The 10,337-nt window shown below is 34.6% G+C and overlaps 1 long non-coding RNA gene across 1 annotated transcript; it reads left to right on the top strand.

The window, feature by feature from the left end:
* Positions 1 to 461: 461 nt before the first annotated feature.
* Positions 462 to 6,792, top strand: LOC128220604 (uncharacterized). The gene is made up of 3 exons (XR_008258822.1): positions 462 to 558; positions 1,082 to 1,245; positions 1,969 to 6,792. It is a non-coding gene; the product is annotated as an uncharacterized LOC128220604 (long non-coding RNA).
* Positions 6,793 to 10,337: the final 3,545 nt, after the last annotated feature.

Here is a 10,337-nt window from a genome sequence, read left to right as displayed (position 1 = left end):
AAAAAAATATCATAAATGCAGTTGTTGAGAAATCTCCTTTTTTTATTTAAATATTTTTACATAAAAGAATAAACCACGAATGCGCAGAATGTATCTTACAATAATCTTAGAAAATCGGTGAACCAGTCTATTATCTGATTACCCGGTTATGACACGTACGGGTCAGATGCAAGCGTCCAGTATACTAGGGATATCGAGGTCAACACGCTGGCGGTTGGGGAAAGGTATTTTCATTTTCTTTTTACGAAGTGAACTGAAAAACTATTGTTATTTCATATTTATCATTTTAAAAGTAGGTTTCGTGTCTTTCGATTTAAACAGTAGCACGTTTTTTTTTGCGGTATTCCTACTTTCACTTTGGACAACATTTGAAGGCTTTTCCAAATTGCGTCATTAAAACCAGGAATGATAGCCGTCCAATGAAAACGCTTCTTGCATTTCAGATATAGGCGTGTGTGCGGTCAAGGTCGAAATTGCGAGAGGATGATTCGAAGTGAAATACCGCAACAAAAACGTTCGATTTGGACATCAACGCGTGTAACTGAATGAGTCACAATGGTAGGGATGATATTTCAAGCCCTTCTTTGTAATGCATGCCCAAAGTTTCCATGTCAGTCTGTATGTAACGAGTTTAAGGTGATTTGTTCGTAGTCAATAAATTTTTGCATCGTTTTCATTATGCACCAGTTATTATTTTAGACTAATGCATCAGTCAATTATAACCACGCCCCCCTCCCCCGGTCAGGGGAATAGCGAGGACACTGACCATAGGTCCAGCCAATCTTGGCTGAAATCACGTCCTGCGGCGATGAACAGATGGTTTAATCTCGCTAGATGCCCCCGCACCCCAGGGGCCCTAGGTAAGGCCAATTCCCTGCTATATTTAAAGCCAGACATAGCCATCCCATTCACCCAGCAATGCAGGGCCACCTGAAAGTTAAAAACATGGTCCATTTCCCCGGTATACCCAAGGACCTTGGGGGTCGTGGTTACAATTGACTGGTGCATTAGTTTAAGATAATAAACATGTTTTACGGGATTCTGTCTCAATAAAATGTATATTTATCATCCTACATTCCAGTTTCTACCACAAGAGTTGTAAATATTGAACAGAAAGGGCTTCATTTTCAAGATGAAAACTGCAAAAAATGGCCACCAACAATAATGGGCCAGGACTGAGGAGTTCCAAGAAATGAGTATTCTTCAGCCCACAAATATCAGTGCTGCCCCACTGCCCAAAACCAGGTTTGTTCTCTTTCTTAGTTTCCTGTTAACTTTATGGTTTCAGAACAATAGCCAGCATTCATATTAAAAATGAAATCCCAAACCTTCTGCATTTTGTGTTGTTATGTAACACAACTAAAGCTAGGCAAATATTTTGCTAAGTTTTTAACTGCAACTATAAATAGCATTGCTTTTGGTATTAACATTCAACCTTTAATAAAACAAAAACATATGGATGTTTCAATGCATTTCAATAAATAATTGAATGTATTTACAATTATTCACAATTTTATATAATGTTTAAAACTCTACAAGCTTACATTATTTCACAATATAATCTTTGTTTAGACATCATTTTGATATTTATTTTGCACAAAAAACATGACCTATGAACAAACCTTCCTAAAAATTAATAACAATTTTTCACTTTTTCTAACAAAATTGCTTAACTCAATAGCTGAATAAAGGAATGAAATCATTACTTGTATATAAATACTTAATCTTAATTATTATTCTGCAATTCATGCATCAATGTTTGATTTGTATAACCTGATTCAGAATTTACATCAAATTACCTGTCAATTCACATTTCGAATAAAGCTTATGAAATCAACCTTGAAACCTAACAAATTCACCTCAGTTTAATGTTTAGAGTTATTTCATTTCTCATGTTTCATGTTATTAGGTCTTCAGTGCTACATTCACTTATCATGATATCATAACAAATTCCTCATATCTTTTTAGAGTGTGGCAACAAGTAAATGGACCTTGACAAATGTCTTCTATGTTAGAGCCAGTCCCTTACACAAGTGGCCTACTATTGCACAGCTGAGGTTGTTATCAAATGCAGCAGTAGGTATGAAATGCGGAAACTGTTCCAACTTGATCTTCAACAGTTGAGTTACTCCTCATCACAATACCTGAACTGAAAACAATCGGTGACGATCCTGCACTTCACTTCTACCTCACAGTGCTCTTCCCTATAAACGGTAGAGGAAAGTTTGAAAATGAAAACCTTGTCATTGCAAGTGTGAAAGGACCAATTGATTCATAACGAAACAACCTGCCTCAATGCTTTAGCTGACACTGCATCAAGTCAACACAAGGCAATTTGTTTTTCTTGCAACCTGACCTGTATGTTGAATCTGATCAAAATTGTACACAACCACTGGTCAAGAATATAGAAATACAAGTTGTATGATCAGTAACCTAAAATATTCTTGAATATTTGAACATAATAAAAGAGTATTTGTTAAAGTTATACATATTGTGTGTAGTGTAGGTAAGATCAATGTTAAGGTTATTTTGGCTAAAAACAAGGAAAATGAGTCTTGATTCATAACATCGATGAAATAGCAAGCTTTAAGTATTTTCGATAAAGTGATACATATATTTTGTGGTGATGTCATAACCTTGTTTCACTGTTTTTGAAGAGAAAACACATGTTATAAATATATTATCACATTTGTGTTTTTTTAGCTCGACTATTTTAAGAATAAGGTGGGCTATACTATTCGCTCTGGTGTCGGTGTCCGGTTCAAGTTTTAGGGCAAGTTGGGATTTTCACTTATAAGTCCAATACCCTTCATTCAATTGACTTGATACCTAACACAGTTGTTCAGGGCCATCATATAATGGGAATAGATAATTCCTTTATACAAGTTATGGCCCCTGATTGACTTAGGTTAAAGGTTTAGGGCAGGTTAAAGTTTTAGAACAAGTTGGGATTTTCACTAATAAGACCAATACCCTTCATTCAATTGACTTAATACTTTACACAGTTGTTCAGTGCCATCACATAATTAGGTAAGATAACTCCATATCATATTTTATTCACATAATATAATGGCCCCTGATTAACTATGGAACTTAGATTAAAATTTTAGGGCAGGTTGATATATTTATTGATAACTTCTATACCCTTCATTCATATTATCCTTAATACAAGTTATGGCCCCTGATTGACTTAGGTTAAAGTTTTAGGGCAAGTTAAAGTTTTAGGGCAAGTTGGGATTTTAATAAAAAAAACTTCCATAACTTCAATCAATGCACTTAATACTTCGCAGAATTATTGATGACCATCTTACACTAAGGAACATAACTTTATGTTAACCCTAAATACAAATTATTGCCCTTGAATGTTTTTTTTCCTTTTTAACTCTTTTTTTAATTTCTTTTGAAAGGCACATTTTTATATTCCTAACCACATTTTCATAAAGGGAAAACAAGATATTTGAATGACCTGTGTCATTGTTCGGGCGGGCTGGTGTTAGAGCAGCGTCAAAGTCACCTTATGTATCGAATAATTTTAGCTAGGTTTGACATAAAGAGACCAAACTTGGTATATGCAAAGAGTTTATGGAGACCTTTTATGGGAATGCATTTGAGGCTCCTATGATCAAGGTCAAGGTTACTATTAATAGAAAAAGGGTTGGTTTTGAATAACTTAAGTAAGGGTCTTCTAATTGGTACCAAATTTGGTATATAGGAAGAGTTTATAGAGACCTTTCCTGAGATTGTGTTTTTTGTCCCCGAGAGTTATGGTTTAGGTCAAGGTCAAAATAGAAATATGGTAAGTACTGAATTACTCAAGTAAGGGTTGACATAGTGTGACCAAACTTGGTATATAGGACAAGTATATGCAGAGCTTTAATGGATGCTTTTTTGTCCCCTAGGGTCGTTGTCACTGTTACTAAAAATAGATTACTGTTTCAGTTAAGGCTTACATACTGTGACCAAACTTGATATATGTAGGAAGAGTTTATAGCACGGACACGAGTATGTGTACTCTGACATTTAAATATCTCGTGTGACTTTGATCTTTGAGTTATGAACCCTGGTCAATGTCACTGCTCATCGTCTCAATGAGGACAACATTTGTACCAAGCAATATGGTAATCCATCAATGCAAAAGTAAGTTAAAGCACGGACACAAAATGTTACAGCCAGACGGACAGACAGACTGATGAAGTGTTTCTGTAATCCCCTCCCCACTCCGTCGCGGGGGATTTGAAATTTGATATTTATAAAATAGTGTACTTCCATTTTTGCCATTGTTGTGTTTTACCATTCTGTCAATATGTTAAGTGACAGTTGTGTCAATATCTTACAGTAACAATATATGACTTTACAGAATCGTAACATTATTTAATAACCCTTATCATAATGATTACTTATCTTCCTATTGTTTTCTTAAATGTTCTGCAATTTCAATAATTATTAACAAAACATGTTCCTAAAATCAGAGACATTTGACAGTATTATAAGACTTCTCATTCAAGGTTTTGTCTACCTGAACACTGATGTTTGTATAATGCTCTGTAGATATCACTATGCTTTTGCTAAGTTTAATTCCCATTAATGTTTAAATTATTTTTTCATAGGTACATATATTTAACAATGTTCTGTTTTTCAACATCTCACTTAAACAGTTACAAAATGTTAATTTACAAGAAATACTTGCATTTATATCACTATGTCATTTTGCCATGTCACCCTTCTTTACTACCTGTTAAGCTTAAAGCTGCACTCTCACAGATTTACCATTTGTACAACTTTTTTTATTGTTTGTCTTGGAAAGCGCAAATTTTGTGTTAACAAATGATTTAAGATTACTGACAAAAGATCAAATCACAGATTTTCATATTTCCATTTGAGAATTAATGTCTTTTGGCTTAAGCTGTTACTAACAGTTTAAGAAAATTGCATAAAACATCAATTTTTGAACTTAAGTATAAAAATCTGCAATCTTATTTTGTCAGCAGTCTTATATAACTGGTGTCAATGGATTTTCGCAAAATATGGCTCGTTCTTAGTAAAAAAAATTGAAAATGTTGTCAAAACGTTCAATCTGTGAGAGTGCAGCTTTAACTCTGATGAATATATCATTCAATGTCTCTTTTATAGGCACTGACTCTCCATTTACAAACATTAGAATTCATAATGCTTAAAAAAGTATGCCTGTTTCAACTTCTCAACTTACCCTACTTTTTTTTGCATGACTTAACCATTCTATTGTGTGTTGTTGTTTTTCATTTTCGTGATTTATGACTTTTCAAACTTTAAAAAATAATGGCCTTTTGGCTATCAACCATATCAGCAATGCTTATACTGATAATATAAAACTCCAGGCATATCATTTATAGTTTTGGGTTTGACAACTTTCAACTTTTAAGTTAGTAAATCATTTAACAAATATACCTATTTTCAACCCAAATCATTCCAACATAACAACTGAAACTGAGTCTTTTTAAGCCCCCCCCATGTAAAAGATATTTATCACCCTATAAATAGTTTCATTCAAGTACTGTGCATTTGCATACTAGGTACATATTACTAGGTTTTCATGCATTTTCATTTATATCCTTTTTTTTATACCTGTTCTATTTCATTGCTTATGAAATAGTGGCAGCATGTATTTTAGTATTGTATTAATTTGTCTGTGCGCATTCTTATTCCAAGTACTGGTCATAATGTATATGACGCACTTACACCGAATTATAACAAATATTCTTTCTATTGTTTATTACATTTCAGTACAACTCTACCATTCCCAGCATACATTCTAACTCTGTATATTTTGTTATCATGCTTATTACTCTTTGTTGTTTACAAAATATATATACCGGTAAAATGTCATATTGCTCATGTTCTTTCTTGTTTGTACATATGTTCACATTTCAATAATACTCAATGCAGTATTTATTCATATATTTCAATGTCATACTTTAAAGAATCGAGAAGTTTTACAGGCAAAATAACATTAACACATTTCCACCAAACTTTGTACAAATGCTTCACTTTTCATGTATTAAAACATATTCCTCACTTCATTTCATTGTAACCTATAATTTTCAACACTTTCTTCATAAATCTTTTGTGTCATTATATTTCCATACACATTCAGTGATCAACTTCCTAGTCATACCACTATCAACCTGCATCACATTCTGCTCATCATTCTTATATCTTATGCCTTAAAAGTGCATAATGCATGATGATTACATAATGTTTATTACGTATAAGTGTCAGTATATGCTAAACTTGTTTCCTTTGTTTAAAACCTCCTGCATGCCTATAAATCATCTACGCCACAGAACAAGGAAAATGACATTACTAATGATGATCAGACTTCTTTCTTTCAGCTCATGTATAACCAACTTATTTTAATTAAATGTATTTTTCTAATTGTGTTAAAATCTGTTACATAAGCAAACAGTTTTATGTGTTTTTCAGTTAGAAACAATGGTTTTGTAACACTTAATTACAACTTGTTTCGCGAATTATTAGCCAAAAGTAAACATTGTTTTAAGCAGATGTCCTTAATTAGTTTTTTGGATAAACCTTTGGTGCTACTCCTGTTTAAAGTCAACAATTCACCAAAGTACTTCAAATCCTCAACGTTTCGAACTTTGCCCAGAATTGACCAAATCATGTTGGCATATTTAACATTTCAGCTATCATATCAGCCACTCCTAAAGAAAACCACCACTGTGGCCATGTTGTCTTTTATAGATGTGTGTATATTGATGCAGTTCATGAATAAAGTTATTTGATACAATTATGGTTTCTGTCATAGATATACCATCAGTTGTACAATTGTTATTGTGTTAGGTTTTATTTTCATTTCAAAACTACAGCCCAATTCTGTCATCTTTTAAGTAACTTCATTTCACTGACATCTACAATCAATGTTAGTCCTTGCTTTATTCACTTCGTTCTGACCCTACATATAGACTTGCATAGCCAATAGTTGGCCCGCGCTAACATCCAATTGCTGCATCTTGCAGCAACTTTTGTACTTGTTGTATAGATTTTGATGGTGATATGGTGCTAGCACCGCATCACCGCGGTGATATGGGGATACGGTGCTACGGTGCTAACTTCACGCACACCGTTTTAACCCCTTTTTTGGTCTGGGAATGAGCCAATTTTGCGTAGATATCAGCAAACCAGTAATACAAGACTGCTGACAAATGATCAGATCGCAGATTTTCATATTCCGTTCGAAAGTTAATGTTTAATGGCTAAAAGCGTTACCAGCGGTTTAAGAAAAATGCATAAAACATCTATTTTTGAACTTAAATATAAACATCTGCGATCTAATTTTTTGTCAGCAGTCTCTCGCATAAAGTGGCTCGTTGAACGGTTCGAAGACAAAAAATAAAAAAGGTGTCAAAAAGTTCAATCTGTGAGAGTGCAGATTAAAATGTGGTTACATGCAAAACCTGAACCATGCAAAATCTGTAAGTTCAATAATAAAGTGCCATTATTTGCCAAATACAGTTAGTAATTTGGCTCTTCAAGGTTGGGTTGAGTACCGTTGTCTAAAGGATCAGTGAAATACATTAAGGAGTTGCTGTGATATAAATCTATTTGTGCTAATACATATAAAACCTTTATACCGTAATGTTTATGTTCAACAATAAATGGCAATTATAGAATTATCTAACTTGATTTAATAATTAAGTTTGTTGGATAGTTGGGAGCACATATGCAATACATGATTTATGTGCAGAAATATTGACTTTAATCATAAATAAGATCCGTGAAAAACCTTAACTAGAATGTCTAAGTCAAATGATAAAGGCTCAACATTTGCATTATATTCAAATTAGTGTTACAGTATTTAAACTCATTAATTAATACGTAGGTTTGATAGTGGACATTGGCGTAGCTAGCACTCTATTCATGTGGATTCATAATTGTAATGGGGGTCTTGGGGCATGCCCCCCCCCCCCCCTGGATTTTATAAAAACAATGGTACATTCTGTCGCATTCTGGTGTGCTTTATTGGGAACTAGGAAATGGAATGTTTTAGGCTAGTAAATCAACAAATACACCCGTTACTCGGCAGATTTTTTCTCTAAAATAGCAAACAAATACATGTAAGTCCCGACTCTGTTAATAACATTCAGATTGCCTAACGGAAGTCTTATTTTCTGTCCTTTTTGCCATTGAACAGTATGATAAAATTTTCTATGTCCATATGTTTTTAACAGAATGTATGGTCAAGTACATGTACGAATATCATTAGTGTAACTTTGGCTGATTTTTTTTTATCGAAATCATGTGGATTCAGCCGCGTACTCGCGTATAGGCAACTGCGCCATATTTATAACGGAACCACCCCTGTACTTCTTGAGATATTAATTTCCAGTGTTAATTAATTCTTTACCGGACAGACGGGTGGGCCTGTAGCCCTCTCAACCCAGAATGCGGCTAAAATGATGTGTTCCACTCAACATCGAGTAACTGCCAAAACGAAACTAGTCAGACAAAAATAAAAAGCCGTATATATACGAAAACATTATTTTTTTAAAAGAATAACTACATACATGTACCTCGTTCGTTGCACAAATGATTATTCGCATACACACTATTTTTTTAAAAACCAGACACCGGCCGTTAAATGCTGTTTTAAGCGTGCCCTGTTGTTCGAAAAGCGCATTTATAAAACACGACCGTGTGCAACGCGTCCCTCTTTCGCAACAATTAGCTACTCGGTAATCTCCGGCAAACCGAGCGTGTTCCGTCTTTCGCAATTGAGCCGTGCTATTCGAAAAGCACAGCTTGACACTCAGAGATGAAATCTGATAAACAGCACAGGGTGGTATACAATTTTTAAAACTGAAGTTATCTTTATGATCATAAATCATCGATTCAGTTGGTAATAACACGTAATCCGATTAGCTACATCGTTCTTCGATCCAATTAAGACCAATATTGAATACACCCCTAGGGCAATAAAGATTAAGATCAATACACAGCAGTTTTGTACTATACATGGATTGCGGGTGCGGGGTCACGTTAAATTAAGGCTTCAACTAGTTTTCAACGGTGCCTTTTAACTTTTTAAAAATAAATGGCACAAATGGGGAAATGGCTCCAAACCAAGTCCTGTTTACGATTTCATTTTGTCGTTATATAATTATTTAAAAACTTCTTACTCTTTATTTGTTTATTATTAATTTCGAATCGGTTTAATTAATAAATGCATTAGCTATGGGTATTGTTTATATGTATTAGACAGTGAAATAGACTATCTACTCGAAAATTGTCAACCGTCCTAAATGGTCCTGAGCCAATTAACAAATACACGGGAAATGGCCCCTACCGTAACACCGGTGCAATAAGAAGATACACAGCAGGGGGTTGTCATGCACAGAATCTCGCGTGATCTCGGTTAACGCATTGTCGAAAAAGAGGGCTCTTAACAAAATCAGGTCGTTCATGATACGTTAATTTCTTGTAAAAGGAAATTAAGAAAGCAAACATAATAAGCATCGGCCAGATGCGGCGAGTTGAATATCACAGTTAATGAATACATCCATGAATTACAAAACCGTAGTCTGGGGGTTTGGCATGCTCCGAAAATGGTCAGTTTACCCTGCACTCACTCGAACCTCTAAGACTGCAAGTGAAAAATACATATTTAGCTAATATATCATTGAAACCCACGATTAATGTGGATGACTTTTGTTAGCTTGTTTCACTATCTTTAATTGCACTTGTACAAAGTCTTTCATGATTATTACAATGCAATTGTTTATCACAATGAAAGAACACAATACATTTGTACCCTGTCAGTAGTTATTGCATTTTTGTTATATTTCAGCTTCGTCAATTTTCAGAGAAGTTGTAGGTCTGAAATGTATCTATGCCAATGGGTACCAAAACGAAGTTGTCCACAAACTACTTATCACTGCCTCTTGGTGAAAGATTATGTCCTGCATGTTAAAGCCAGATTTCCAATGTCGTTTTTCTTCATATATTCATTTCCCTAACCTGTGTAACCAGTTTCTTGTTTCGTGTGTGTGTGCGTGCGTGCGTGCTGCGTGCGTGTGTGCATGCGTGTGTGTGCATGCGTGTGTGCATGCGTGTGTGAAAGTCCCTACCCTTATGTGATAAACGTCTTTACTGTTCTCCTCCCGCACTACGCCCTTACGCATATTGAAAGTTAACGAAAATACAAATATCCCCCGAAAAGCAATTGGCTATGGAAAACTTATTAACATTTTAATAACACGAGTCTGCACTTGCGTATAAGCCCTTGCCGAAATGATTCGAAGGTACAAATGGCAATGGTCAAGCGGGAGAAGAACAGTAAACAA

This window comes from Mya arenaria, chromosome 15, assembly GCF_026914265.1.
Source record: "Mya arenaria isolate MELC-2E11 chromosome 15, ASM2691426v1".
Lineage (NCBI taxonomy): Eukaryota > Metazoa > Mollusca > Bivalvia > Myida > Myidae > Mya > Mya arenaria.
Note: the sequence above shows the minus strand (reverse complement) of the source record. Positions and strands in the feature narration are given on the sequence as shown.